Here is an 8,967-nt window from a genome sequence, read left to right as displayed (position 1 = left end):
AAAGCCAGTATAGGCAAATAAGCCAGTAGCTTCCCAAAAGGACCAAAAAGGTGACAAGCCTGTAACTTGCAAGGCTCTGTGTCTCAAAGCAGCGGAATATAGGACTCCCACAAGAAAGCCCTTGGGGTGTTGAAAATCAACTTTGGAAACTCCAGGGAATGGTAACAGCCATGGCCCCAAGACAGAGCTCAGACCTGTTCAGGCCAGGCCCAAGGACTTTGAGATCCCTTACACCCTGTCCAGAGATGCCATAGAGGGACCTGAAATGCTCTAAACCTCAAAGACCTAGAGAGGCCTAACTCTGGGAGACAGAACCCAAGGACCTATGACAAGACCAGACAGGGCCAGCCACCTACCCAAAAATATGTCAGGGGCCAGAGAATTCTCTGGTCTCATTTCAGAAACTGAAGAGCTGAAGAGATGAGTAAATCCAAGAAAGCAATGATAAATACAAATATATACATATTATATATATAGAATCTATAGATCTCCCAAAAGGAGAAAGTAAAAGATTATGAACTAAATAAAGTTTGTGTTTGAGTGCCTGTGCCTATTTTCAAAACGTTTCTCTATCTTTATCCTACAACCTGCAGGTCTCTAGTTTTTTCCAGCTTTTTCTCACCCAGGGCTTACCTAGATTTGTGCTCTCTTGGAAATACCTCATGTTTGGTACTTTTCCTGATCTCTTACCCATCAAAAGATAGGGCAACAATATTTGTCCTGTGTTCCATTCCTCAGCTCCCTGCTATAGCCAGATAATCTAATGAACTAACGTGATAGTGGCTGATAAAATGTTAATATATTTCATCTCCTAAAGATGTATTACATGCTAATGGGGCTTTCCTTAGTGCTAATGTTTTAACCAAAGAAATTACCCAAATGGTGAGAATTTCTAAGTGAGTAATAGGCCAGCAGACATTCTGAGGCAGGCAGGATCCTCTGCCTCCTTGAAATCATACCATATGATACCTATTCCATCTAAGGATACAATTGGCCTTATGCTGAGATTTAAATTTATTTCCTACCTAACAAATAAAATAATCCTTTAAATACCTTATAAGCAAAATCAAGGCTTTTCAAAATTCTGATACTCTCCAAAAATAGGCTACCCATATGAGATCAAAACATTAATCAAGTGAAAAATGAGAAAGTCAAACAGTTTGTTATTTTGTCTATTGTAGGTATAAATCAAAAATTAGTATGAAAAATTCTCAAGTAGGGGCAGCTAGGTGGCACAGTGGATAGAGCACTGGCCCTGGAGTCGGGAGGACCTGAGTTCAAATCCACCCTCAGACACATAACACTCACGAGAAAGAAAGAGAAATGATAGATCACTGAGCAAGTCACTGAAAGTCTGCCTCAGTTTCCTCATTTGTAAAATGGGAATAATAGTGGAACCTATCTCCCAGGGTTGTTATAAGGATAAAATGAGATTATTATCACATTACTGAAGTTTTAAATTGCACTAAGACTTTTGGGACAACTTGTATTTGTAGTGTTATAAAAATCCTAGCTACTGTAAGTTTAACAAAATGAAACAAAGTAATATCCAAGGTACAAAGATAACTTATTCTCCCTCCAAACCTTCTTGGGGCTTACTAAACTATTTCTACTAAAGAGTACCTTCTCCAGATAGCTCTTGGCTGAAGACTGCCCCTTTCTGCCGGTTGGTGGTGTTTGTTCAGGATTCAGGACTGTCATGTGCATGATGACTCAGTTTTTATACTATAGAGCATTGTGCTTTGGAACTGTTCAAAGACACATAGATGTGAATATACACACCCAAAACTAAAAATGTTCCTTTAAAAAAAAGGAAATAAAAGATAAATGCAATGAAGCTTTCAAATACACTAACTAAAATGTAAATCTGATGTGCTATATATGAGGAAACAGAGATAACACTTATTATAAAGTATTTTTGTTGTTGTTTTGTTTTGTTTTTTGGCTAGGCAATGGGGGTAAGTTACTAGCAGGGTCACACAGCTAGTAAGTATTATATGTCTGAGGCCAGATCTGAACTCAGGTCCTCCTGACTCCAGGGCCGGTGCTCTATCCACTGCACCACCTAGCTGCCCCCACACTTATAATAAAATTAAGAAAAGTTTCTGAACCAGATCAAATAAACACAGAAGACATGAATGTGGGAAGCAGCTGGATTTTAAAAGCACACAGGAGGCTGTAAGGTGTTCCAAAGAGAGGAAGATTACAAAGTAACAGAAAAGACAATAAATAGTTGCACTAAAAAGGTGATCAAGAATGTATCACTATCCACAGCCTACTTTATTATCACTCTACAATCTTTACAAGAATGATCTGCCTCAACATGCTTCAATGACAACCACGGTGAAAGTATGAGAAGGGAAACACCAGGCTTTCACAAAAACAGCAGATCACATCTTCAGAGTCACACAATTTGCTAAGAGAAGTAGAGAATATAAGACCTGATTACTGCTTACTGATTAAAATAAGAAAAGCATGTTACTCTAAACAAAATTCTGCCTTTTTTAACTCCTCAAAGTGTTTCCCACACAAATGCTAATATTATGCAAGATTCTATAACAGATTTAACTATGGAAGCAACCTTGTTTCAAAGCTGCTACATAGCTACATCAAACAGAGAGATAGGTGATTGATCACAGAGTTCACCAGTAACATGGGGAACGTAATAGCAAAGTGCAAAGAGAACAGAGATGTTTGCAAATGATAGTTGTTTGTTTTTTTTTCAAACTCCAGAACAGCAAGCAAAACGAAGATATATCAAAAAAAAATCCACTGTTATGCAGAAGAGATTGACCTATTCAACCATACTAATATGTATAAGTACACTTGGAACATCCTGTATATATGCCTAAATTTTTTAAAATGTGTATTGCCCAAGTTAACATGTAGCTGATCAGGCAATCCAAGCCCTCTGTCTCTCTCCTGTCTTTGTCTCTATCTGTCTCTCTATCTCTCTATTTATATATATGCACATACATACATACATACATATGCATATATACATTACTTATGTGTATAAATATAATATATAGGGCATATATACAGGGTATGCCAAATATACCCAAACATACTATAACATCTTTCGAAAAAGGGAGACTTTGTTTTACTATTACTGCCCATTATGGTCTTATAGTTTTAAAGTATAGATTGCTTTTTGGTTCCCAAAAAAGTTTTTCTGTTTTATTGATGTGTTATGTTTTTACATTAGAAGCATTTACAGATTAACTCCACTTCTGAGAGGTCTCTTGTAACAAAAGAAAACAATTAAGCAAAACTAACAATACAGTGACCTTTTCTGAAAATTTGTGCAACATTCCACAGCTGTATCACTCCATCTACCTCTCTATGTTTATTTATTTATTTATCTGATAAGCAGGAAATCTATTTTCTCTCCTGAAGGCAGTTCATTAGCACAGTGGATAGACTGCTGGCCCTGGAGTCAGGAAGACCTGAGTTCAAATCTGGCCTTAGACACTTACTAGCTGTGTGACCCTGGGCAAGTCACTTAATCCTGTATGCCTCAGTTCCTCATCTATAAAATGAGGTAGAGAAGAAAATGGCAAACCATTTCAGTACCTTTGCCAAAAAACCCCAAATTGGGTCACAAAGTGTTGGACACAACTGAACAGTAAGAGAAATTTTCTCTCCCTCCCAACCCCACTGGGGAGAGAGAGAAAGGGGGAGAGAGGGAAGAGAGAACAAATTCCTTCTAATAAATATGCAGTCAAGTAAAACCAATTACCTCACTGGTTATATACAAATACATCACATAGATAGAGGTGCAACTAGAACCTTTCAGGTTACAGAAGTAATACTTTGGGTGCTTATAGTTCTAAAGCTGTAGCCCCTGAGCCCCCACCAGTGTGCTTCCCATTAATAATCAGTTAATAGACTAAAGCAAGAACAGCTACTACAAAATGTTCCTTTTCCCATCCCAGACCTCCCCCAACAAATATACACCAAAACCTGAAGTACACTATTCCACAAAATACCCAGCATCCTTAGAAAGAAGTGGACTCACTCTTGGAGTACAACTGCAATGAAGTGCAAATGTAGGTAACATTTACAACTCCTGGTACCTCAAGTCCTAGAAATCCTTTCTCCATTCATAAAGTCCTCAAATAGCTCCCCTTGGAGATAGTGTCTTCAGCATTCTTTTCCACCCTGAAGGGTCATGCTCCCTGGTGTTTCTCTTTGTTTATCAATCAATCCTTTCTTCTAGGAACAGCCACCGCTGCTCTGGTGGATGCTGGTGTTGCTACCCAGGCTTCCCAGGATATTTGGATTTCTAGGAGTTTATGAGACTACCTCCAGGCCTTGACATGTTCACTGCAGAATACTAGTTGACCTAAGATCAAGAAAGAACAATCACAAAAGAGACAAAGCCTGTTCAAAGTCACATGGAGGCTAGGTGGGAGAAGGTAGTTCTTAGGAAACAGTGTGGTACAGAGGAAAAAGCATTGAACCTGGGTTCAAGTCCAGGTGTATGATGTTACCATAACCAGTCTTTTAATTTGTCTAAGCTTCTTAAAAGTCTCTAAGTTTCATTTTCTTCCTCTGCAAAATGGGGTGACATTTGAATTACCTTTCTCACAAGGTTATCGTGAACAAAATACTTTGTAAACTTCAAAGCACTGCATGAACATTATTTTTGTTGTTGTTACTGTTATAGTGAAAATGTCTAATTTGTAGAATACAAGACAAGATGGTATAATGTAAAGAACACTTATTTAGAATCAAAAGACCTACATCAAGTCCTGGTTCCACCATTTACTGGTTATGTGGCCTTGGACAAGTCACTTAACTGTACCCCAGGTAACACCTAAATGACCTACCTCACAGGATCATTATAAGAACCAGCTGAAATAACATGTGTAAAGTACTTTGTAAATTTTAAAGAACTCTGAGTATAAATTCTAATAACTATTTCACCTGCTTTGTCTCTTTCTGGGACCCAGGCCAGTGCCACAGTAAAGTTTAAAGTTCCAGGGAAGAGAAATTTTTAAAACACAGAAGACCTCAAAAAAGCCAAAAATAATTCATTCACCTCAAGTCAATCTGAGCTGCTGGCAACCCCAAATCTTTCATCCTCCTAAACTCCCTACAGTCTAAATCAATCTATAAAACAGGTCACTTCAGACTAATTCCTTCCATGGAAAATAAAAGATATTTCTTAAAATCTAATTACATTTTTAAGCTTTAACAGAAGCTGAAATTTGTTTTTCTTGTTTGTACAGTACTTTAGCCACCAATTAAAAAAAGAAGTTTTGGAACAGATTCTGTGGAGAGTATAATAGTTGTTCAGGAAGAGCAAAGGACTGTCACATCGCAACAGGGGGAAACAGTTGAAATTAGATAATGTATAGCCAAAGGACTCTAGGCTCAGATAAACCTGAATACAATCCTGGGCAGTGAACCCAGAACACCGTCATTGCCTTTCTTTGGCTCATTGCCTCAGCCCTGGATTAAAATTTTGAGGAAATCTGAATAAACTATTGGGAAATTTGAACAAAGGTTAGTTATACAGCTGGTGTCTTGTTGTCATTCAGTTGTTTCAGCTGTATCTGACCCTTCGTGACTCTATTTGGGGTTTTCTTGACAAAGATCCTGGTGTCTAGGTTTCCCCAAATATAGGTAACAGGGCTCCCAACTCCTACACAGCCATTCATTGTACAATAGGGACAAAGTCCTTTTAGGGCTGCTAAACCAGTACTCCCCATTCACCTTGAACTTGTACCACCTGAAATACTCATTATAATTATTACTGATAGCTAGCAAAGTCCAGATCTCTTGGCCCTTCATGGCATGACTTTTCTTTCTCTCCCCTTAGAAGTGCTCTGTTTGGTAAAACATACCCTCTGCATTCACTCTTTCAACTCACTCTGTGCTGGTAGGTCAGTTCCCCAAAAGAACTACTATCGACTCCTCCCATTTCCCACCCCCAGGGTTCTAAATATAAACTTGAGGGGTTTTTTTTTTAAGGCAATCAGGGTTAAGTGACTTGCTCAGGGTCACACAGCTAGTAAAGTGTCTGAGGCTGGATTTGAACTTAGGTCCTCCTGTGTTCTATCCACTGTTCCATCTAGCTACCCTGGTTGTGGCTTTTAATACTACTGCTCATGTTAGAACTATGCCCAAAGGGCTATAAAATTATGCATACGCTTTGATCCAGCAATACCACTTCTAGGTCTGTATTCCAAAGAGATCATAAAAATGGGAAAAGGACCCACATGTACACAAATATTTATAGCAGCTCTTTTTGTGGTGGCAAAGAATTGGAAATTGAGGGGATGCCCATCAATTGGGGAATGGCTGAACAAGTTGTGGTATATGAATGTGATGGAGTACTATTATGCAATAAGATGATGAACAGGCAGATTTCAGAAAAACCTGGAGAGATGATGCTGAGTGAAATGAGCAGAACCAGGAGAATATTGTGCATAGTAACAGCCACATTGTTCAATGACTGACTTTGTAGACTTGACTCTTCTAAGGCCATACAAGGATCCAAGACAACTCCAAGACTCCACGATGGAAAATGCTATCCACATCTGGAGAAAGAACTATGGAGTCTGGAAGCAGATGGAAGCATACTATTTATTCTCCTTTTCCTTTGTCATTTTGTTTTATTGCTTCATTCTCATGGTTCCTCCCATTAGCTCCAATTATTCTTTACATCATGACTAATGGGAAAATATGCTTAACATGAATGTATAAGTAGAGCCTATATCAAATTGCATGCCTTCTTTGGGGGGGGAAGCAGAGGAGGGGAAGAAAATTTAAAACTCAAAATCTTGTGGACGTGAATGTTGAAAACTAAAAATAAATTAATGATTTTTAAAAATACTGTTGTTCATGAGCTCTCATCCAGCTTGTTTCTGCTTCTCCATATTAATCAACCAGTTGATATGAATTAGCTTTTATAAAGGGATTCACTGAGAAGGGAGAGCAAGAATGGAAATTAATTTCTCTCAATCCAGGAGTATACTCCCTTCCACAATCCTCACCCCATAGAGGGGACAGGTGAGCACAAACTTCAAGTATCATGGCAGCGGGATTGGATTTGTAGGGAACATAATTGCAACTTCTGACCCTGGAAGTCCATTCATTTCAAGAAAATGTTGCTATAATGGATGAGTCACACCCTTGCATAGAGGGTTTCATCTTTCAAAATAGGATGTCTTAGCTGACTGGTCAATCTAATGCTGGGCTAGATCAAACAAACTGCTCATCTGCTGTGCTGGCACTTGACTGTCACAGCTACTAGCTCCAGGGGTCTCTGCCACCGACACTGGCTATGGAAGAGATCCTTAATTCATCTTCAGACCTTTGGAAGCTCACAAGATTGTACCCTGATGGATTATGGCTAAGGTCAGAAAAGAATATATAAAAGAGAGGCAAAAGAAACAGAAACATTCACAGACAAAGGGCAGACAAGTGAAGAGATAAGTCATCTGTTACCCTTCTCTCCACCTGGTGGCTCACAGCAGTCCTCCTCACTCAAAAACCATAGGGTAAGAGCCATTACTATTGGGACCTCTTATGTGTACATTCAGATCCGACTCCTTAAGATTAGTCCTTCCTACTCCTCAGCCAATCAAAAGACTGTCATTCTATAGCACTAAAACCTCAGTCACAGGGGACACAAAGAAGCCACATTTCTCCTTCCTCCTTCCTCTCACCCCTTTGAAATATTTTCTGTCCTCAGCAAATCACTGGGATGTATTTTGAACTCACTATACATATCCTCAACATAGAAAAGCTCTCTGGGGTCCTGGGGAGGCTTAAGTATTGTTCATTTGCTTACTTCCCCACTAATATACAAGAAAATGTTTTGAGACTCACAGTCAACACGGCACAGCACTTATACTATTGCACACATACAGGCAGATATCACAATTGCCCCCAAATACAGTTATACAAATTCAACAAACTTTATCAGAGGTTACTGCTTGCTTAGCACTTAAATGTCTATCAAAGGATACTACTTGCTTAATACTTGCTGTACTCAAGTCTGGAAGTCCAAAGAAAAGAAAGCATGAGAAAAGGGCTGAGCTATTTCACAGCTCACTTTTAAATTGTACTCTTATACACTACAGAGACAACCCCTCCAACTAGAATCCATCTACTTTGAGCCTCAAGTCAACCAGTTAGCAGGAGGCAGCTCCAGGCACTGAAGCTCAAAGCAGTAAGGTGTGTCAGTGTGCAAATCTACCTCTCTGGGAGGTGCCCTTCAGAAGCCTGCAGCCAAATCCACACCCTGTAATCTAATCGAGTCGATTAGGACTCCTGGATCGACTCCCCGCTATGCTAATTTAAATGTTACAATGCTATAAAAGTATGATTACCTGACTTTCTCTAGCTGAGTCTAGTAGCACCTAAGTAGAACTGTAGAAATCGAATGATGGGTTTGCAAAATCCATAAGTGGGGTTAAGAAAGAGATGAATGGGGATAGGACAACTTAAGGGTAGAAGACAGTGTGACGTTTAACTATAGGATTCAAGACCGAAGGGAAGAAACTAAGTCCAACGCAAGGGTAACCTGTTGAGAAAGGAAAGAAGGGTAGTGAGAGAGGAGGGTGTAATGAAGTCAAGGAATAAATTTAGGAGGGGAGACACTGGAAGAATGTGTAGATAAGGTTATGAACAAAGAGAAATTTCCGAGTTTTGCAACATGTAGGAGTTGTGCGTGATGATGAGATCATCCTTGCCTGTGATTGAGCTGGAATGAAGGTCACGGGAGCTGAAGTGGCCAATGCACCGGGAAGCCCAAGTGATTAAGAGGACATCCTCTTATCAAAATCCACAATTTTAAGGATGTGGGTTTGTGGTGGAGGGGAGTGTGAGCCAGGAGGGTGATGACAGGGAATACTCTTTTTATAAATGAATGGATGGATGGATGGATGGATGGATGGATGGATGGATGGATGGGTGGATGGATGGGTGGATGGATGGGTGGATGGATGG

Source organism: Vombatus ursinus, unplaced genomic scaffold (genome assembly GCF_900497805.2).
Source record: "Vombatus ursinus unplaced genomic scaffold, bare-nosed wombat genome assembly UNPS02010461.1, whole genome shotgun sequence".
In the NCBI taxonomy this organism is placed as follows: domain Eukaryota; kingdom Metazoa; phylum Chordata; class Mammalia; order Diprotodontia; family Vombatidae; genus Vombatus; species Vombatus ursinus.
This window is presented reverse-complemented; position numbering follows the sequence as displayed.